The sequence below is a fragment of the Narcine bancroftii genome, chromosome 7 (assembly GCF_036971445.1).
Source record: "Narcine bancroftii isolate sNarBan1 chromosome 7, sNarBan1.hap1, whole genome shotgun sequence".
NCBI classification, from domain to species: Eukaryota; Metazoa; Chordata; class Chondrichthyes; order Torpediniformes; family Narcinidae; genus Narcine; species Narcine bancroftii.
Genome location: NC_091475.1, coordinates 39710120 through 39733850, shown reverse-complemented (window position 1 = coordinate 39733850; position 23731 = coordinate 39710120). Strand labels below are relative to the sequence as shown.

The 23731-nt window shown below is 37.7% G+C and overlaps 1 long non-coding RNA gene across 16 annotated transcripts in view; it reads right to left on the bottom strand.

Moving 5' to 3' along the window:
* LOC138738794 (uncharacterized) overlaps positions 1-23731 on the bottom strand; it is a 321374-nt gene that overhangs the window by 197065 nt on the left and 100578 nt on the right. For 6 of the 16 annotated variants that reach the window (XR_011341758.1, XR_011341761.1, XR_011341749.1 and 3 more), the window contains exon 4: positions 19786-19835. The exons of the other annotated variants lie outside the window; for them this stretch is intronic. This is a non-coding gene — a long non-coding RNA (uncharacterized lncRNA). The remainder of the gene's footprint in view (positions 1-19785; positions 19836-23731) is intronic. 16 annotated transcript variants of the gene reach the window in all.

Below are 23731 nucleotides of genomic sequence, written 5' to 3'. Positions count from 1 at the left end.
AAATATCGGTCTGAAATATCTGATTTCCGTTTATTCAACTTTTGAGGTGTAAAATATAATTGATGTGAAAATTTATATTGAAGGAACCTGTATCTTAACTTAATTGTTTTAATCGTAATATCCTTTCACAAATTTTATCATGTCAGTTGATCTATTGGTATATTTAAATCATGCTCCCATCTTTCCTTTGACCTAAATAAATCTAGTTTAGACATTTTCTCCTGCAATTTCAAATATACTAATGAAATAAATTTCTTAACAATTCCATTATTAACCATTTTTTTCTAAATCAGTACAATTCATTAATATAATTTCTGGTCCTAATTTATCTCTCAATAGGCTCTCAATTGAAAATAACAAAAAGGAGTAATATGGGGAATGTCATATCTAGCTCTCAAATGAACAAATGTCATCAATTGACCACTCTCATAACAGTCCCCTATTTTATAAATTCCTTTATGATACCATATATTTAAAAGTGAATTATCTTTGGAGAAAGTTATAAGAGGATTAACTAATGGCATTTTTGGTGACGGAGCCACCATTATTTTCTAAATTAATTTTATTCCAAATATTAATGAAATGTTTCAATAATGGAGCATCTTGGGGAGTCACGTAATACTGTGAAGCTGAGAGGATGTGCCATAAAGAACTCCCATTAAAAATCTTCAAAACAGAGAAAATTGGATCAAATAAAAAATTTTAATTTACCCACACTGAGGCAACATGGTCAAGAAGAGCAGGAGGTAGGCGACTGAGGAGTGGGACCAGCCAAAAACATCGAATGAAAATTCACTCGACACTGGCGATCTACAGACTCCCGCACTAATTATGGGGCCTAGCGCAGAAGGTGCGACGGCAAAGCCTGCGACATCGGGTTCACCCGACAAAGATATCCTAACATTGATATGGACACTGGTGACCCAGATCGGTGGTCTGGAACAGCGATTGGACAACAGGTTGAAAGAAATCTCCAAAGGCCTATTCAACCTGCAAGCTTCAATTGGGACCCTGACGAATCAAGTTGGGACACTAGAAGACAAGATGGAGGATGTCCAGGACAGGCAAGAAAAACTGGAGAACACAAATGATGCATGGATCGTCGAGAAAAAGCAACTGATAGATGTTGGAAGACTTAGAAAATTATAATTGGCGTAACAACATGAGACTGTTGGGCCCGAAAGAGGGGGAGAAGGGGAAGGACTTTGTCAAGTTCTTCCAGCAATGAATCCCCGAGCTGTTAGGGAGAGAACGATTCAGAGATCCTCTAACCATAGAAAGGGCCCATCGGACAGACAGTCCCTGCCCCACCCTAAATCAACGACTGAGACCAGTTCTGATATGGATCATCAGTAGCCAAGACTGGGAAACAGTGGTAAGGGCAGCGATGACCAAGGCAAGGGAGACAGGAGAGTCACTGGAATTCCATGGGAGAAGACTGATGTTCTTTCTTGACCTAAGCTTTGTGCTGCTAAGACAAAGAAAAGAGTTCAACCAGGCCAAGAAAATATTGAGAGAAAAAAATGTCGAATCTGCAATATTGTTCTTGGCTACTTTAAAGGCCGTGCTGCCTAGAGGGGAAAGGAAGCATTTTAAGGAGCCATGGGAAGCTTGCGATGTGCATGGGAGCTACCAGAAAATGTGTAGGTCTGCAAAACACAGGCTAAACTGAGTCCTTTAAAAAAAACTATAGACGAAAGGTCTAGAAACCACAAGACAATGGGGAATCACTACAGCCACTACAGTTTTACAACTATTGACTTACAAAGACATTTAAAATGATTGTGGACATAAATGAACAAAACAACTGGGGTTTCACAGAGTTCAGTAACTGGTTGGGGGGAATGGGGAAATATATCTTTTTATTTTTCCTTGTTTAAAAAATTTCTAAGTGGGAAAAATAATGGGAGCTTGAGGCAGAAGAGACTGTGCAAGGCTGCAGTGTAGATTGAGCAAAAAAGGTGGCACACGAGAAGACGTAGTAAGAGGGGAAATGGCGCAGAAGTAAAGAGGAGCAGCGCCAAAACAGAAGTTGAGATTACTTTGAATGTTTTCTTTGCTAACTTTGATAATCAGGGTTTTTTTTAAAATCTAGTTTAGTTTGTGGGAAGGCGGGGGGTGGGGGGGATTATGCTATGCATTTGTTTATCTTCAATCTTTTTTCTTTCTTTCTGGCTGTTGTGGACATCGGCACGAAGATCCGTGAATGACGAAGAGGCACGAGGAGGGTGTCGCTCTTGACTAACAAACAAGGGTGCTGTGAAGATTAAATGATAAGATATAGAAACACAAATGAATAAGGCTATCAAACTTATCTATATTGATGTGAATGGCCTACACAGCCCCATAAAAAGGAAGAGGGTCCTGGCTCACCTTAAAAAACTAAAAGCAGGAGGAGTCACGTGATGGAGTAGTGGCCGGACGGTGAACTCCAGCCCTCTCCAGAAAAGTCGGGAAAAACAAGAGAAAATACAAAGGCACAGAAATACAAGTTAAAGAAAAGTGAGTATAAAGGAGGAAAGATGGAGACAAAAGGAGAAAAATCAAAATCAACGGAAAGAAGAGAGGAAGAGAAGACAACGGAGGAAAAAGGTGAAGGCCTTACCTGTCCGAAGAGGCCCGCTGTGGAGAGAAGACCCCACTACCTCAGGTCGGTAGAAAAAGAACTACAACAATGGCTCACAGAGCCGAGTAAAAGTGCGCAACAGCGCATGAAAAAAAACACACCGACGGGAGGGGGGACCAGCTGGGGAGTCGATCTCCACAGCCGGCAACGACAGCTGCAGAACACCTGCAGCAAGAAGAGACCACAGAAGACAATGGAAACAAGAAAGAAGAGGAGGAAAGGGCAGCAAAGAAACAACAGATGGCCAACCTAGAGGAAGAAGAAGAGGAAGAATACAGTGAAATAGATAAAGGGAAAGGCAAGGTAAAGGATATACTTGCTCTTGTTAGAGGATACATGGAGTCATTTAAAGAATGGCAAACACAGGAATTCAATGATTTAAGAAGAAGAATAAACAACACAGAAGAGAAAATAAATAAAATGGATATGACCTTAACAGAAATGGGGAAAAAAATGGACAAGATGGAAGAACGGGCAATAGCAGCAGAAATGGAGGTAGAAGACTTAAAAAAGAAATTGGAGGAATCTAATAAAAAAACTAAAGAGACACAAGAATTACTAGCCCAAAAAATAGATATAATGGAAAATTATAACAGAAGAAATAACATAAAGATAGTAGGCCTTAAGGAAGACGAAGAAGGCAAGAATATGAGGGAGTTTATAAAAGAATGGATCCCTAAGGCCCTAGGATGTCCAGAACTACAGCAAGAAATGGAAATAGAAAGGGCACATAGAGCATTGGCCCCTAAACCACAACCACAACAAAAACCAAGATCTATTGTAGTAAAATTCCTAAGATATACTACAAGAGAAAAGGTACTGGAGAAGACAATGGAAAAAGTAAGAGAGGGCAACAAACCACTGGAGTATAAAGGGCAAAAAATCTTCATTTATCCAGATATAAGCTTTGAACTCCTAAAGAAGAGAAAAGAGTTCAATACAGCAAAAGCGATTTTATGGAAGAAAGGATATAAATTTACACTGAAGCATCCTGCGGTATTGAAAATATTTATTCCAGGACAACAAAACAGACTATTCTCGGATCCAGAAGAAGCACGAAAATTTGCAGAACAATTACAAAAATAGACTGAGGGATGAAGACGGGTAATGAGAGCAAAAATGATCACGATTGATATGTATGTGGGTAAAGACAAAAATAGACTGAGGGATGAAGACGGGTAAGGAGGGTAAAAATGACCACGATTGATATGTATGCGGGTAAAGAGGTATAAGAGTGAATAGAGACAATGGGCATATGTGAAAGTATCTGTAATTAGAGGAAAACATAGAGAGTATAGACAAGAATTAATAAGGGAAGGTAATGGAATAGAGAGAATAAGGAGGGAATTAAAAGAGTGACCTTTGTGACATATAAAAAGCGAAATCTTTTCTGGGGGGGGCTGGGTGGGGGAAAAGAGCGGTCACTGCAAAATCATTTGACGCTTGCGAGTGGATTCGCAAATCCAAATGGAGAGGGGAGATGTGGTTGTCCGACAAGGGATAAAGGGCAACTCAGGAGGGGAAGGGGAGATTGGGGATAAAGAAGATAGAAATAGGAGAATAAGGAAAATGTTGGATGTTGTAGGAATGTTGTCTGGTAAAGAGTTGAAAATAAGAAAACAGAAATGGAAAAGGAGGAAAGGTAATGATGGAAAAACGGAAAGAGAAGATAAACAAAATATGAAATGGCTACGCTGAACTATATGACTCTAAATATTAATGGAATACATAACCAAATTAAAAGGAAGAAACTACTAAATTTACTGAAAAAGGAAAAAATAGATATAGCATTTGTCCAAGAAACACACTTAACTGAATTGGAGCACAAGAAATTAAAGAGAGATTGGGTAGGACATGTAACAGCAGCATCGTATAATTCAAAAGCAAGAGGAGTGGCTATATTAATTAGCAAAAATGTGCCATTTAAAATAGAAGAGGAAATAATAGATCCAGCAGGGAGATATGTTATGATAAAATGTCAGATATATTCAGAGCTTTGGAATCTACTTAATATATATTCACCTAACGAAGAAGATCAAAAGTTTATGCAAGATATCTTTTTGAAGGTAGCTAATACGCAAGGGAACATACTAATAGGAGGGGATTTCAATCTGAATTTGGATCCAAATATGGATAAAACGGGGAAAAAAATTAACAGGAAGAACAAAGTAACCAAATTTATAATTAAATCAATGCAAGAAATGAAACTTGTGGACATATGGAGGAAACAAAACCCAAAAGAAAAGGAATACTCATACTACTCGACTAGACATAAAACATACTCAAGGATAGACCTATTCCTGTTATCAGCCCACATTCAAGGGAGAGTTAGAAAAACGGAATATAAAGCTAGACTATTATCGGACCACTCACCCCTGTTATTGGCAATAGAGCTAGAGGACATCCCTCCAAGAATGTATAGATGGAGATTAAACCCCATGCTACTTAAAAGACAGGATTTTAGAGAATTTATTGAAAAACAATTAAAAATGTACTTTGAAGTAAATACGGAATCAGTGGAAGATAAGTTTATACTATGGGACGCAATGAAAGCATTCATTAGAGGGCAAATAATAAGTTATGCAACCAAGATGAAGAAGGACTATAATCAGGAAACAGAGCAGTTGGAAAGGGAAATAATAAACATAGAAAAAAAATTAGCAATAAAGGAAGATACAACCAAAAGAAGAGAATTGGCGGATAAAAAAATAAAATATGAAACATTACAAACATATAAGGTGGAGAAGAATATAATGAAGACAAAACAGAAATATTATGAACTAGGTGAAAAAACACACAAAATCTTAGCATGGCAGCTTAAGACAGAGCAAACTAAGAAAATGGTATTGGCAACAAGGAAAAAAGACAAACAAATTACATATAATCCAAAAGAAATTAAGGAAAACTTCAGAGAATTCTATGAACAATTATACCGAACCGAAAACGAAGGGAAAGAAGGGAAAATAGATGAATTTTTGACTAAAATTGAACTACCAAAACTACAAATAGAGGAACAAAATAAATTAACAGAACCATTTGGAACAGTAGAAATACAAGAGATAATAAAAAATTTACCAAATAATAAGACACCAGGAGAGGATGGACTCCCAATAGAATTCTACAAAACATTTAAAGACCTAATAATACCGCCCCTCCTGGATGTAATCAACCAGATTGATGAGACACAAAACTTACCAGATTCATGTAAAACAGCAATAATTACAGTGATACTAAAACAAGGGAAAGATCCACTCTCACCAGCGTCATATAGACCAATATCTCTGCTAAACACAGATTATAAGATAATAGCTAAACTATTAGCGAACAGATTAGCAGAACAGGTACCGAAAATGGTAAATTTAGACCAAACTGGATTTATCAAAAAAAGACGCACAACAGACAATATTTGTAAATTTATTAACTTAATTCATGCAGTAGAAGGAAATAAAGCACCGGCAGTAGCAGTTGCTTTAGACGCAGAGAAGGCCTTCGACAGAGTAGAATGGAATTACTTGTTCAAAGTATTGCAAAAATTCAGTTTACCGGAGAAGTTTATTAATTGGATTAAAGCATTATATGAGGGACCGTTAGCGAAAGTGACAGTAAATGGACATGTATCAAAGCAATTTAACTTAAGCAGGTCAACGCGGCAGGGATGCCCACTATCACCATTATTGTTTGCGCTAGCTATAGAACCACTAGCAGAATCGATAAGAAGAGATAATAATATAAAAGGAATAAAAATAAAAGACAGGGAATATAAAATCAGTCTGTTTGCGGATGATGTGATAGTGTACTTAACAGAACCAGAACTATCAATAAAAGAACTATATAAGAAATTGAAGGAATATGGAGAAGTGTCGGGATACAAGATAAACGTAAATAAAAGTGAAGCAATGCCTATGAATAACGCGGATTTCTCAAAATTTAAGGAGGAATCCCCATTCAGATGGCAAACGCAGGCAATAAGATACCTAGGTGTGCAAATAAACAAAAATCTAGGCCAATTATATAAACTCAATTACAATCCACTAATGAAAAAATTACAGGACGATTTAGAGCATTGGAAAGAGCTACCACTAACACTGATAGGAAGGATAAACTGTATTAAAATGAACATTTTTCCAAGGATACTATACTTATTTCAGGCATTGCCAATACAACTGACAGAAAAATTCTTCAAAGAGTTAAAGAAAATAATAAGGAGATTTTTATGGAGAGGGGGGAAACCGAGGATAGCACTAGATAAATTAACAGAATGGTATAAACAAGGAGGCTTACAATTGCCAAACTTCAAAAATTATTATAGAGCCGCACAATTAAGGTACCTATCAGATTTTTATCAAACAAGGGAAAAACCAGACTGGACGAGACTAGAATTAGATAAAATAGGGGAAAAGATACCTGAACACATATTATATAAATGGGACGAAAAATTGGTACAACATAGAACTTCTCCAGTATTACACCATCTCCTCAATATATGGAAGAAGATTCATGTAGAAAGAAATAAAATAAATTACCAAATACCAAAACTAATATTGACGCAAAATAAGCTACTCCCTTTTACAATAGACAACCTTGCCTTTAGAAAATGGGAAAAAAAAGGGATTAAAAGAATAGAAAATTGTTTTTCAGGAAGTAGATTCTTATCCTTTGAACAAATGAGAGATAAGTACAATATAACTGGAGATACAGCGCTGGCATATTACCAACTGAGATCCTACTTGAAAGATAAATTAGGAAGCAACTTGAGTTTACCAGAGGGAAGTAACCTTGAATATGTGATTACAGATACAATGTTAATCAAAAGATTTATAAAAAATATGTATATTAAACTGCAAGAAAAGGAAAATGAGGAAACAAATGGTAAAACTAAACAAAAATGGGAACAAGATTTAAATATAAAGATAAAAAGGGAAACATGGGAGAAGTTATGCTCTGGAACGATGAGAAATACAATAAATACGAGGCTGCGTATGATACAATATAATTGGTTACACAGACTATACATTACACCGCAAAAGTTAAATAAATGGGACCCAACAGTATCTGATAGATGTTTTCGATGTAAAAAAGAAAGGGGAACAACAATTCATGCAATCTGGACATGTGAGAGAGTAGAAAAATTTTGGGATGATCTCAATCAGATATTAAATAAAATAACAGAAAACAATATACCAAAGAATCCAGAGATCTTTCTCCTAAGTAACATGAAAAATAAAGAATTTGGAATTGATTTGGAAGATGCACAAAAAAGATTTGTCAAGATAGCCCTAGCCGTAGCAAAAAAATGTATTATGTCAACCTGGAAATTGGAAGATAATTTGAAAATACAACAATGGTATATAGAAATGAATAAATGTATTCCATTAGAAAAAATAACATATAGTTTAAGAAATAATATTGAAATATTCGAACAAGTATGGGAGCCTTACATTAAATACAATAGCGAAAACCTACCGGGAACAAACATTACCTAAGTTGATGGAAGGAGAAGAAAAGAAAAGAATGGACTCAGTAGAATTTCTGGTGTATTTTTGTTGAATGACAACATTGTCTAACTGAATTAATGCAACCTAGATTGTATACCTAAAATGGATGAGGGGGGGGGGTGGGGGGGTGGCTTGGGAGGAGGGAGGGGGGAGGGAGAAAAAGTCACTGTAAATGTGTGGAAAAGAAAAAGTGTATATCATGGCTATTGTGATTTATGGTGTGAAAAATAAAAAATTTAAATAAAAAAAAACTAAAAGCAGATATAATATTTTTACAGGAAATGCATTTAATGAAAAAGGAACATGATAACTTAAAAGGGAATGGGTGGAGCAGGTGTTCTCCTCCTCCTTTGGTTCCAAAGCTAGAGGGGTAGCCATTTTAATACACAAAAGGATACCGGTAGTGGTGAGCGGTGAGGTTACAGACCCGGCTAGGTGATTTGTAATGGTGCATTGCCAACTATATTCAGAACCATGGACACTACTAAACCTTTATGTGCCAAACTTTGATGATGAGCAGTTTATGGAAAATGTCTTCCTGAGGGTGGCAGAGGGAAGGCAGAATACATTGATGGGTGGAGTCCTGAATTTTTGCCTGGACCCCATGCTTGATAAGACAACAAAAACACTGGTAAGGTCCAAAGTGGCAAAAACAACTCTGGCCTTCATGAAATAATTAAATTTGATAGACATATGGAGACAGAGGAACCCACAGGCCAGGGACTATTCCTTTTATTCAAAACCTCATGATTCCTACACTAGAACTGACTATTTTTTGATGTCTGCCCATTGGAGAACAGAGTCCTTGAATCGGAATACTTAGCAAGACTAGTATCAGATCACTCACTGTTAACTTTACTGATAACAATGCCTGAAAAGCAGGCAAATGCATATAGATGGTGTTTTAATGCTACATTGTTGAGAAATCCAGACTTCTGCTCCTTTATAAGAGGCAAGATTTTAGTATGGGATACACTAAAGGCCCACCTAAGAGGGCAGATAATTTCATACACCAATAGTATCAAAAGAAAACACCTAAGGGAGTGAGAGACACTGGAATAGGAGATCACAAAATTAGAAAAAGAATACCAAAATTCGGGATTGCATGAGAGGTATTGGGATTTGGAAAACAAGAAACTTAAATTTAATACTAGGTGAAAAAACCCCACAAAATATGGCATAGCAACTGAGAGCAAAGGAAACCCAATGGATAATTAATGCAATTCAGTCCAGGCTGGACTCTATAACACACAACCAGAAAGAAATTAATGACACCTTTAAATCTTATGAAAAATTATATAAATCCAAGGTGCCAAGAGATATGGATAAAATTGAGGAGTTTCTGGCAAGGATTGAGCTGCCAAGTCTGGTTCAAGAAGACCAGATGGAATTAGATGCCCCACTCTCTAAGGAGAAAATTGAATAGGCCCTGGGAACCTTACATACAAATAAATCTCTGAGAGAGGACGGTTTCCCCCCTGAGTTCTATAAAGAATTTAAAGACTCACTAGTACCACTATTAATGGGGGTAGTTGACCAGGCCGTGGAGTCGCAAACTCTCCAAGAGTCTTTCTCAACAGCCATTGATGTGGTGATACCCAAAAAAAACAAGGACCCAACAAAGCCATCTTCATACAGACCCATATCACTACTAAATACAGACTACAAAATAATAGCAAAGACACTGGCCAACAGGTTTGGTCAATATCTCCATAAACTGATAAACCCGGACCAAGTGAGCTTTATCAGGAAAAGGCACTCAGCCAATAATTTTAATAGACTGCTCAACATTATTCATTTGGTGCAAACAAAGCAAGATCTAAGCAAAGTAGTCTCACTGGATGCAGAAAAGTCTTTGATCGGCTAGAATGGCCCTTTCTTTCCAGTTCTGGAAAAATTCAGAGTGGGACAAGCATTTGTCAACCGGGTAAAAACATTGTACGACAAACCATGGGCAAAAGTCAGTACAAATAGGCAAACATCACCAACATTTCCCCTTAGCCCCTGTTGCTAGGGCTGTTTGTCCTAGCAATTGAACCATTGGCAGAGACTATTAGAAAAGATCCATTGATAAAGGGACTCAAATTATACTTAATATGAGCACAAAATAAATTTAATGGCAGATGATGTACTGTTGTACTTGACAGACCTGGCTGAGTCCTTGCCAAAGCTGCTTGCCGCACTAGAGGACTATGGCACAATATCAGGCTACAAGGCCAATATAGAGAAAAGTAATATTATGCCACTGAATAAATTTAATTATGAAGAATACCAAAAAAAAGTAACTTCAATTGGCAGACAGGAGCAATAGAGTACCTAAAAATAAAGATTGATAACCATTGGGAAACTTATATAAACGTAATTATACCCCGTGCTTGAGAAGATCAGGAAATCGAACGAGGTGGAGGGAGCTGCCCATTACTCTAATGGGAAAGGTCAACTGCATAAAGGTGAAGGTGAAGCCAGATCTTCAATACCTCTTCCAATCATTGCCAGTTCCACTCCCACAATCTTTTTTTAAAACACTGAATGGCAACATAAGGAAATGTATTTGGAATGAGAAAGTACCCAGAATAGCCTTAAAGAGATTGACATGGGATTATAGCCTGGGATGGTTAAATTTGCCTGATTTAAAAAAAATTATCTAGCAGCCCAGTCGAGGTTCCTCACATCCTTCTTTGAAGAGAGGGAGATACCTGTCTGGGTGCAAAACGGGATTATATGCAATGGGGGAGGAGATGGTGAAAGATTTCATATACAAATGGGACCCCAAATCAATAACAAAAAAAAATCAATCCCGTACTGAAACATCTAACCAAAATTTGGTACGAAATTATCAAAAGCATGGGGAACAAATGGAAATTTCACCTAATGCACCATTGACTCAAAATTAATTGATGCCCATGAACAAGGGCAACAAAATTTTGGAGATTTGGCACTGACAGGGGATCCAGTATATTAAAGACTGCTACAAAGGGAAACAACTCATGTCCTTCGAACAGCTAATGAGCAAATACGGTTTGTCCTTTGGGACCTTTCACTGTTTCCTTCAATTAAGATCATTCCTGAGGCCCTGCAATGGCCCCTAGTGAGAGGTTGAGAGGTTGCTTCGACAGGAAAATGCGCCAAAACTTATATCAAGAATGTACTTAGTACTCCAAGCTGAAAGCCCAAAACAAGAGCTACATAGATCAAAGGAAAGATGGGATTTGGACCTGGGAATCACAATTGATAAAAGATGTTGGTCAGATGGTGCAAGGACAACATCACAACAATCATTACTTCTAGATATAGAATGGTTCAGTACAATTGTTTGCACCAGCTCTACCTCACACCCAAAAAATTTCACAAAACAAAACCAGAGGTGCCAGAAACATGCTTCAGAAGTGGAGCAAGGAACATTCCTTCATGCAACCTGGTCCTGCATAAAGGTAGCCCCATACTGGCAAGATTTGGTTAACATATTAACCAAAATAATTAAGGTAACCTTCCCGCCGGACCCAACACAATATCTACTAGGGAATCTTATGGATATAGGCTACAGATTAACCAAATTCCAAATTCAATTTACATTTATATCCCTGGCCATAGCAAAAAAAAAGTATAGTATTGACCTGGAAATCTGATTCCCCTCTTCTCATCAGCAAATTGGCTACCAAGATGCACAGCTATATTCCCATGGAAAAAATACCTATAACATTAGAAACCGACACAGCACCTTTGTTGGAATATGGCAACCATATCTGGAATATATGGGAGCATGGCTGTAGCCACTCCCCAGCAAAAAGGTAAACAAAGAAATACTAACAGATGGGTTAAGAAAAGTGCCTATACAAGGGGATGGCCCCATTGTCTCCATGGACACATATGGGAAACGCTGACGCCACATTCAGCTTTTGTTTTTTCTCTTTGTTGTTTTCCTTTCCTTTTCTGACTTTTTTTGGTTTGTATCATGTCTATCTTTTCTTTTTCTTGGGGGGAGTGTTGTGGGATGGGAATGGGGGAGGGAGAGATGTCATAGATAAATAAATCACTGGATGAAAATTACATGGTCTGTAACAACCAATGATGTACTCTCCTGTTGATGATGGAAAATCAAAAATAAAATATCTTTTTTTAAAAATGGAGCATCTCTGTCAGTAGTCGTCAGCCTTGGTTCCCATTTCATCAGCTTTTTCTTCTCCAATTTTATTTAACTCCATTTCCACCCAAGCTGATTTAATATTCCTGAATAATGAAGCAAGAAACCTCAATTGTGCTGCCTTGTAATAATTCTTAAATCAGGAAGTTGTAATCCACCTTGTTCATATCTCCATGTTAATTTTTCCATTGATACTCTTGCTACCTTACCTTTCCAAAGAAATTTACTAACTTTTTTTTTAATTTAATCCCTGAAAAAAATTTGGGGAAACAAAAATTGGTAAAGTTTGAAACAAATATTAACTTCTCTGAAAAATATTCATTTTAATACAATTAACCCTTCCAATTAAGTTATAGGTAAATTTACCCATCAAATCTTCATTTATTTTCCTAAATAATGGACATAGTTTAGTTCATATAAATTTTTCAAATCATTATCTATGCGTATCCCTAAATACTTAATCCCATCATTAGGCCATCCAAATTGACTATCTCTTTGACATTGTATATAATCACCTTGTACTAATGCCATAACTTCATCTTTGTCCCAATTAATTTTATAACCAGAAATTCTTCCATACTCTATCAATTGCTCATAGAGTCTAGGTAAGGACAACTGTGGCTGAGTCAAATATACAAAAACATCATCTGCAAATAAATTAATCCTATGTTCCATTTGATTTACCCTAAAATCTTTTAACTGTCCATCTGTGTGAATCATTTGCACAAGAGGCTGTATGGCCAAATCAAACAAAGCCAGAGTCAAAGGGCATCGTTGCCTACTTGATCTAGTTAAATTAAATGATTGAGATATCTGTCCATTAGTTATTACTTTAATGTTAGAGATCTCATAAAGTGCTTTAATCCAATTTATAAAATTAGATCCAAAACTAAATTTACTTAAAACTTTAAACAAAAGTATTCCAATCTATCAAAAACCTTTTCTGCATCTAATGCTACTGTTACACTCAAGTTTCCTTTTTTTGGTGCTAAATGAATTATACTTAATAGTTGTAATGGAAGATTCTAACCTGTTTTTTTTAAACTTGCAGCTCTGGGTTCTGCAAGGCTGAGAACCTGCTTGTGTTTTAGAATCAGCAGACATAAGCTAAATTCCACCAAGGGGCCAGAGATGCTGTTATCTGACGAAAGGACATCTGTGTACCAAGAACATTTAATCTTCCTGCATGTTTTGGTCACAGACTGTCAGAGGCCTAGCCTTGATGCAAAATAAACCATTGTATTGAAAGTGATAAGCTGAAAATTATGTTATTCGTTAGAAGCCTAGCATACTAGCTTGCTAGTTTATCTTTCTTGCTGTGCTGGAAATAGGTGCTTGGGTAAGCAGTTTTTGGGTAATATAAGCCAGGGTCCTGCTACTGAAGTTTGAGACTCTCCGAGAGGTGGCAACATCTCTCAGCAAGAAGAAGAACTTCTGGAGTCCAGCCAACTTCCCGGTCAGGGGAGGTGGAGAAGCTGCTACCGGCGCCCTGACAACCTACTACAAGTGTGCAGTCATTGCCTCACTTCGGCAGTTGGGACCAGTTGATAAGTATAGTTGGGAAGGGCTTGCATATTGTAGTGTGAAATCAGCTTTTGAATTTGTAATAAACATTTGTATAATCTGAACTGCTCTCGGTGTGTGTGTCTATTTTCTTTTGGTAGCTCAAACACTGTGACCAATCTAAAACAAACAAAATGAGAGGTATAAGTTTACCCAAGACATAGTCTTGCTACATTTTCCAGAGGATTGTCTATTTTTAACAAACCCAGTTTTATCTGTATTTATTAATTCAGGTAAACAATTATTAATTCTATTTGCTCATATCTTTGCTATAATTTTATAATCAACATTCAACAATGAAATTGGTCTTTACTATTCCCTTTTTTAAGGAATAACCGTGATTAAAGCTGTCAAAAAAAAATCTGGAAGAACACGTGAATTAGAAACTTATTCTATTACCTGTATAAACAAAGGGATTATCAAATCTTTAAATTCTTTGTCAAATTCCACAGGACAACCATCTTCTCCTGGACATTTATTATTTTGTAAACAATTACATGCTTCTATAACTTCTCCTTCAGTAAAAGGTCTGTCGAGCTCATCTTTATCTAATTCAGTTAAACTAGATAATAACTATCTATATTAGCATCACCTTAAGGCAATATGGACAGATGATTACGCAATTGAGATTCAGCAATTATTTATTACAATTGAGCTACAGCCCAACTTGTAATCTTTCTATTTACTTTTTACCGTCCAGAAGCAGCGAAAGAAACAGGATAACTCTTTTGGAAAAAAAGTTCAGTATTTCTGAAATATTACAGGGTTTTCCCTATGATCTCCAAGCGGGATATCATGTAGCCGCTTCTGGTTACGAATGGAAAACAAGGAGCTTGTTTGTGAACTATCTTTGTCGGTTGAAAATAAAGACGACGCTCTAAGCCCATTATTTTTTCAAAAATATGATTCGAAAATAATTACAAATATGAATTAAATGGAGAGATTACTGGCGAAAGACGAATGGAAGATGGGACATTTAAATCACCAACTGGACATCAATAAAAACGAAATGCGCACTTAATGATTGCATTCGCCAAGATCGCGCCCACGTTAAAGTTTTATTTGGGGTTCGAATAATCTGAAAGCCCCTCAACAGATTAACTCGTTGGGGATATCAGTACATTTAAGACTGAGCCTCGCGTCACCACGAGTTGGATTTTTTTCCATTCTAACTTTCATTTTCATTCCTGGATTATGCGTTGCTTTGGGAGGCACCTGCCGCATTTCGAAAAAGTTCTGATACTGCACAGAGAGCGATGTTCCCGCAAGAAGCAATATACTTGCCACCACACAACCAATTCGCTTTATTGTATTTGGTTTCTTCGTTTTCCAGTCAATTTCAAAAATAAAAACAACATAATCGTTATTCTGACATTTCAAGCGATGACTTTTAACAGCGGAATTAACGTGCAAGTGGAACCGATCACCGAAGATCGAATGATCAAATCCTGACATTTTCAAAAACAATAATACTGTTGTTTTTCCCGTGCCTTTACTTTAACTATATCTAACTAATTTGGGTGATAATTTGCATTTCAGTCTTAAAAAAATACATTAATGCTGCTGCCTTGTTATATTTGATCATGGCTGCATGAAGGACCAGGTTCCTTGCTCCACATCTGAAGCATGTTTCTGGCACCTCTGGTTTTGTTTGGTGAGGATTATTAAATGGCATTTCATCGATTAAATTCCTTCACAAACTCTGTTTGTGCTTTCATATCAGATGCAAACGAATTCATATTTTAAAATCTGTTATTTACTCATATTCCTGCAATTATAACTGAATCGATAGATTTATTGATAGCCTATATTATTACCAATCTATTTTATGGTCGCCTCTCATTTTTTCCCCCCTCTCTCTCACTAGTTTATCCTTATTTTTATTTCGTACGCTTATTTTTTTTCCTGGGGCCGACGTAATTTTTCTACCATCATTTTCTTGGCTCCATATTTGCATCCATACAAAATTTGCCCTTGTCGTTTTGCTGGGTCTAACCTAGTCTCCAGTTTTGTTGTCTGACTTGCTGCTTTTTTTTCCATGTCGTTTAAAATACGTTATTTTTTAATCGAAATTAATTGCAAAAGGCTGTAGTGAATGAAGTTCCTTGTTATAAACATGAGTATTAGACGCAATGAAAGAGTGGAGGGGGCAAGGGGTAGTAAGAAAAATTGAATTGTATCTTTTCAGTTTAGTTTTGAATAAATGGTAGCAAAAGGGGGCACAGCCCCGTGTTACCATGTCGCCTTCAAGTCGTTTCGCTCTATGGTCGGTGTTTGTCACGCAGTGTTCGAGTACTGAGCCAATTCAGACACAGCTGCTTCCTGCATATTAGAGCTGTTAGAAGTAACTGAGGTACATCATCAAAGCGACCGCAATAGTTCATGACGAGGCAACCGGCTTCTCGCTCGAATTTCTCAGCAATTATTGGAGTAAAGAAAACGAAGGCGGCAAAAATAAGTCTGAAGTGTTACGTGTTTGAGAAAGCGATGCTGATTTCTGATGAGTTTTTTTGGAGGGTGAATGCGGTCATCGGCGGGGTTTTAAGGGCCACAGGTTTTTAGGGTTTAACCTAGAAGCCGCCATGTAGGGGTTGTGTAAATTGTTATTTAATTACAGTGGACATCATTGTACGAGAATTTTGGTAAAGGGTTGCCCGTTGATGCCCCTGTTTTTCTTTTCATGTCGCCACCTTTTAATTCCAAAACGCAAATTGCTGCATTATTTTCATTGAGAAGGAAGGTAAAAAAAATTGGATTGTGTGCAGGCTGTTGCTCTGTGGTGTGGTCAGTCTTCTCATCCACCTCCGGACAAGCAGCACTCGCGAGAATTTCGATTGGCTGCAATTCATCAACCAGTGAAAGAACAACCATGGAAGAGACCTGTCGCGAAGGGCAATGCACCACTCCCGGATTCCCCCTGCTAATACAGCAGTGACCCGCGGGAGTTTCTCACGTCCACGTGTTAAGGAGTTCAGTAGTTTTGTTCTATTCGATTCTACTTTGCCCTTTATTGTGTTTTTCTCTTTTAATAGTAAACCGTCGAACTTCGAAGGTGGCTAGGGAAAAGCAGGCTAAACCCGCGTAAGAATTCCACCTCTGATACATTTCCTATGTTCGGGCTGGCGAGAAATTTCCTGTTGGCCTGCTCGTTCAAATATTGTATTTATATTAAACATTGAGATGCCCTGTTGGAAGTTAGTGCCAAATACAGCAACCTTAAACATAAGAGTTTTGCTTCTGCCCTCAAACTCCTTTACATTTCTTCGAAAGTTCTTGAATCATTTTGCACCCCCACGTAATCGAAATTCGCAGACAATTCATGAGAATAAATCAAATTGCAGTGATTATTAAAGTTTGGATATGATGTTTCTTGCACGCTCTTGTTTCCTATCACTGAACCATGTAAAAAGCAGCGTTGTCCTGAAAATTACGTCTTCTCAGAAATAAAAAAAAGACCGGGCGAATGAAGGTACATTTTTCACCTGAGTGCTATATACCAGAACAGGTGACTCTAATACAAAAGGAAATTATTTATTTTGCTACATTGGTACTGGAGCTGTACGTCAAGTGATGAAATCGAATCCAACTGCCAATTAATTAGCGTTTCGTTTGTTTATAATTTCAAATTCCTATCTGCTCGTACTAAAGGAAATGTCGTTTATCGGCACATTGTAACGGTGGGGGGGGACTTCAAAAACAGCTGGAATTCTGGAATAAAAAATAGATCCTGCTGTAAATATCTGAGGCAGCGTCTGAGGAGAAAGAATCAGTAAGCCTCACATCCAAGAAGCATCAGAGCCAAACAGTGCTTTGTGGTGTGATGTGATGTGAATTTCTTCTGCACCCTTTCCAACTTAATGACTAGGCAACCAGAACTGCACACAGTCATCCAGGAATAGATTAATTCAGAAATGGTGCAGTTTTGTACCCAATACATTACCTTGTCCAAAGAAGGCAAGTGTGTCACAACCCAAGTGGCCACATTCACAGAATGATGCATTTGTACCCCTAGGTCTCTCTGACAGCATTCTTCAGGGCTCTGCCAAGTCCCATCCTGGTTTGACAACCAAAGTGCAACACCTCATATTTGTCAGAGTTAAATTCTCTTTGTCATTTCTTGGCACACCTCCCCAACAGATTGAAATTCTGTTGTAAAATTAAGATGATATTCTTCATTATCCACTAGACCACCAATTTTGGTGTCAATTACAAATTGCCTCCAGCAACTTTACATCAGGCTTACTTGCCTGTAGTTTTCTGGCTTGTTTTCCTGACCCACATCCCTCCCCACCAAGTCTTCCAGAAATTTATCTGTAGCAATTAGAAGTGGGTAATCAATGGTGGGTAATCAATGCTGTTTCACCAGTCAATAAAGTATAACAAAAATAATTGTTCTAACATTATCAAATTTAAAAGAGAAATGTGTGTGTACATATAGTTTGTTGTACAGAAAGATATGACAATCAAATTACATTCCAGTTAAGCTACACAAAGCAGAATAATAGCTGCAAAAGTAACAGGAGCTGAAAACTAACATATGAATACATTGCAGAATGGTAGATCTTGTTTAAGTTTACAATAAACCTCACAAACATGTTTACATGGTTGGAAAACATCATACTACACCCCACCAACCAACCAGCTACCTCCATAAGAAGTATATCTGCAAAAAGGATATGAATACTGCTATATTTTGTTGACATCTACTGTACAGTACCCTCCATAATATTTGGGACAAATACATTTTTTTCCTTTATTTGCCCATGTGCTCCACAGTTTTAAATTCGTAATAAAACAATTCATATGTGATGAAAGTGCACATTCCAGATTTTATTCAAGGTTATTTGTATAAATTTTGGTTTGATTATGTAGAAATTACAGCAGTTTTATACATAGTTCCCCTATTTTAGGATGCCAAAATGTTTGGGGCATTTGGCTTCACAGGTGTTTGTGAGTACTGAGATATGTTTCATTGCTACATTGGTGCAGGTATAAGAGAGCTAGGCTTACTTCTAAGCTTTTGATCACATTTGGAGTCTGTAGTTGCTATTTTCAACATTAGGGCCAGAGTTGAGCCAAAGAAAATCAAATAAATCATTATGAGGCTTAAAAACAAGAATAAAACAGTAAGAGACATTGTCCAAACCTTATGATTACCAAAAAAAATAGTTTGGAACAGCATTAAGAAGAAAGAGCATACCAGTGAGCTCATTAATCACAAAGGGAAGTTATAAGCCAAGGAAAACTTCTACTGCTGATTACAGAAGAATTCTCATCATAATGAGAAAAATCCCCAAACGCCTGTGTGACAGATCAGAAACACTTTTCAGGAAGCAGGTGTGGAATTATCAATGACTACTGTCCGCAGAAACTTAATGAACAGAAGTACAGAGGCTACACTGGAAGATGCAAATCACTAGTTAGCCACAGAAAAAAGGATGGCCAGATTACAGTTTGCCAAGTATAGCCTGCAGAATTCTGGATAAAGGTCCTGTTGACAGATGAGACAAAGATTAACCTATATCAGAGTTATGGCAAGAGCAATGTGTGAAGGTGTAAAGGAACTGCTCAAGATTCAAAGCATACCACCTCATTTGTGAAAGATGATGGTGGGGGTGTTATGGCCTGGGCTTGTATAGCTGCCACAGGAACTGGCACACTTATCTTCATTAATGATGTAAATGCTGATGGCAGTAGCACAGTGAATTTTGAGGTGTATAGAAGCATCTTACTTTTTTTGTAGATTAGTTGTTTTTATATAATTATTTCTTTATCTCTGTTTATTTTTTGTTAGGAGAATTATTTCTAATATGTCACATTTTCACTCTAGAATTTATATATGATGCTTATACAACATAGATTTGGACATACCATTTTAATTAGGTTATTTCTATTCTCCTTATGTTGTGTATATTATGAAATGTTAATTAAAAAGGTTGAAAAAGAAAGAAACATCTTACCTGCTCAAGTTCAAGCAAATACCTTCAAACTCATTGGATGGCAGTTCGTCCTACAGCAAGACAATGATCTCAAACATATTGGAGACACACAGGAGTTTCTCAAAACTAAAAACTATAAAATTCTTGAATGGCCAAGTCAATCACCTGATCTAAATACAATTGAGCATGCCTTCCTTGTGCTGAAGAGAAACCTTAAGGGGAAAAACCCCAAATCAACAGGAGCTAAGTGGCTGCAGTAAAGGCAAGGCAGAGCATTACAGAGAAGATACTCAGCACCTGGTGATGTCTATGAATCAGAGACTTCAAGCAGTCATTACATACAAGGGATAAACCACAAAGTATTAAACAGAACCACTTTAATATATATACCATTGTTCTGTCCCAAATATTATGATGCTGTGGCGGCTCGCCCACGCAACAGGCGAACTGGCAAATGGAATCACGGGCAAGTCCGCGGCAGATCTGACTCAGCCTGGTGGCTGATGTCATAAAGGCCCCAGGAGTCACAAGCATCAGTGGGTTCCAAGGGATTTAAATATGTGCGAGAGTTCTATTAAAGTCTGTTGGTTCGACTCTGTGTGGTTTTTTTCACTCGCTGTGTGCCTAGTGCAACTACATTGGTGATCCCAACAGTCCAAATGGAATTTGGACCCAATGATGACCGACCCAAGCACACAGAATGCAGTTTCACTGAAGCTGCAGACTTTCTGAACCTCGGAGCCATTAAGGTCTGGTTTGACAGGCCAAAGCACAACTCCAGATAGGCAAATCGTCTTGGATGTGACTACTGTTACGGTGTACTACTTATGTGGTGGTTCATTCGACCAGGAAACAGCAGACCACATCATCGACTTCATACACCAGCCATCGGTTATGGACATGTATGAAACAATCAAGACATTCCTGATCTGTATTTTTGGCCTCTCCCACCATGAGCACGCAGTGCAGTTGCTCCACATGGATGGCCTAGGCAACCACATGCCATCAGCTTTAATGAACAAGATGCTGGCACTAGCAGACAGCCATAAGCCAGGTTTACTGTCGAACAAGTCTTTCTTGAGCAGGTGCCAGAAGATATCGGCCTCCTCATTGCTGATGACGATTTCAGTGGCCCATGCAAAGTAGTGGCCCGCACAGATATCCTTGGCACACCAAGCAGCATGGTAGGGCCTCTATTGACCAAGTTGCTACATCACGCCCTAAGGCCCAGGCCTTCCCCATGCCACCAACGAAGCCGGTGAGTTTTTACCACCAAAAGTGGGGTTCAGGAGCCCACTGTTGCCGCTCACCCTGTTCTTTTCCGGAAAGCACTGGGGCTGGCCTTCAATAATGGCTACGGCAGCTGGCCTCCACGATAACCTCCTTTACTTATGGGACTGACAGTCCGGACAAAAGTTCCTCGTAGACATAGGGGTAGAGGTAGTGTCTTGCCCCCCCCCCCCACCCTTGAGTCACAACAATGCCATATAATGAGGGGACATTGTATAAAAAGTGCTGTAATTTCAACATGGTCAAATCAAAATGTATACAAATACTCTTTAATAAAATCTGGAATTTGAACTTAAATTACATGTGAATTGTTTGGTTACAAATTTAAAACTGAGGAGCACAGGGACAAGAAAAGGAAAAAAGTGTCTTTGTTCCAAACATTATGGAGGGCACTGTATTTATGTGGACCCATCTTCAGATGTGGCATACAATTCATTCATTATGACACACATCACAAAAGCAATGATTAAGCTTATTCTCATTGAGTCATTATGCCACGATTCTTGATTATGATCCAGAATAAATATTGTGAATGGAATTTGGCAGTAAAGTTGTTCAAATGAATCATGTTAACTCAATTTTGTATTAATCCTTGTAGACTGACAACTATTTCCATTTATACTATTATATCAAAGCAAAAATATCCTAAAGTGCTTAGAGGTCCAAAGGACAGCACCAGAATGTGGTCCAAGACAACTTAATGATAAGAAGAAAGTCATAAGTAATCCGATTTCATTTCAGTCAGTTGTCAAGGGATGAAATGGATGACTAAGGAGGACAAGTTATGTGATAGCGGTCGAAAGTGGTGCCTTTTATCTTTTCACCTCTTTCAGTACTGGACATCAGAAAGGCATTGGAAGAGACAGAAAGGCATTGGAAGAGGATGCTGAGATGAACCATATCAAAGATTGCAGCTGGTTCTATTTTGGATCTCTATGTTTGGAGAGATTGAAATGAGCAATAGACAAGATGGTATGGAAATTAAAGAACTATACTGTAAATATGAAATAAAACATAAAATGCTGGAAAAACTCAGTATATCAGTCTGCATCTATTGAAAGAAGATCAGTTAATTTTTAAGGTTGAAGGCCCATCATTATAACTCAGCATAAAAGATCTGAATGTTTACAACATGTTGAAAGGCTTTGAAAAAATGCAAACTGGAGATGTGGCAGTAATTTGCAAGGTCTGAGAGTAAAGTGGGTAAGACATTTGAAGAACCAGGTAACAATATCAAAGGACAGAGAAACTTCTATAATATCAGACTGCATGTGGGCCAGGTAAGGAAGTGGAGTGGTCAGGGATTTTTTTTTTGTTGAGGCAAGTTCAGAGAATCCTTAAAGGGAGGAAGGAAAACAACTAGAGAAAGATACATGCTTAAGCCAAGGGCTACTCAGCGTAGTTTGATCCACTTGTCTTGATGAAGAAACTGAAGGAAAAGAAACAGAAAACCAGAAACTCTCAATCCTAATGACAAAGACCTCCTTTAGCCCTTTGCATTTGCTGAATATGGTGTGGGATTTATTTTTGCAGTAGAAAATAGAACCTTCTGTCCTGTACAATTTTATTTCCATTTGTTGAATAGTAAGCAATTTTGGTAGATTAAAACAATAATGTCATGGCAATTGGCACATGCTATTTACTTTTGCATGATGTGATCTCTCATGAAACCAAAATTTTAACGTAATTGTTGGACAAAGTTTTGAAATAACCTAATAGGAATATGGCTAATTATGGAGGCCTGGAATAGTATCCAAATAAAAGAAAAGGCATATACACTAAGAAATTTAGTAAGCCTAAGAGATTTTTAGGATGAAGCAACAAATGATGATGAAATTGATAGAGAAGATAGATTACAAGAGTGAATTGGCAAGAAATTTTAAAACATCTTCAACTTCCATTTGTAATTCCTTAAAATGTAAAACATTCTATGGCTATATATAGAATGGCCTAGAAAACATTCAAGATAGGGCCGATAAGTGCCTGGTAACATTCATGCTACACTAATACCAGGTAATCATCACCTTAAATAATAGAGAATCTAACCACTTACTTTGATATTCAATGGCATTGTCATAAATATTTTTGTAGTCACCAGAAATTAATCGGAACCTCCAAGAATGAGTCAGAAAATGTGGAACCTGCAGTAAAGAACTCAATTCCTGACAACCCAAATCCTTTCCACAAATTAGGAATGTAGTGGGATACTCTCCACTTGCCTGGATGAATGCAGCTCCAACAACAATTAACAGGCTCAGCAAAGCAGTTGATTAATTGGCACATCAGTCGTGGAAGATGAATGTGAAGTTGCTGTCCCCAGAGAATGTAGAGGAACTAAAGAAGGAGTACATTGGTTGGAGAACTGTGAGACCCTTCTTTGACTCCCCAGTAACCTGGAGGGAAGCGACCATGGAGAATATCAACAGGTTCTTTATCCTCAAAGGAGTTCAGAGGGCAAGACAGGCAGTGGGAACTGAGCCAACTCCATTAAATTAAAAATTTAATTTTTTTAATTCAGACATACAGCACCGTAACAGGTCCATTGGCCTAATGAGTTCATGCTGCCCAATTTACACCCTGTGGTGAAAGGCATTTGTAATGATGTATGGACTAGCCAGTCCGAACCTACTTGACCTTCCCTAACCTCTCCCTTGGCTCCTCTCCGGATTTCTCAATA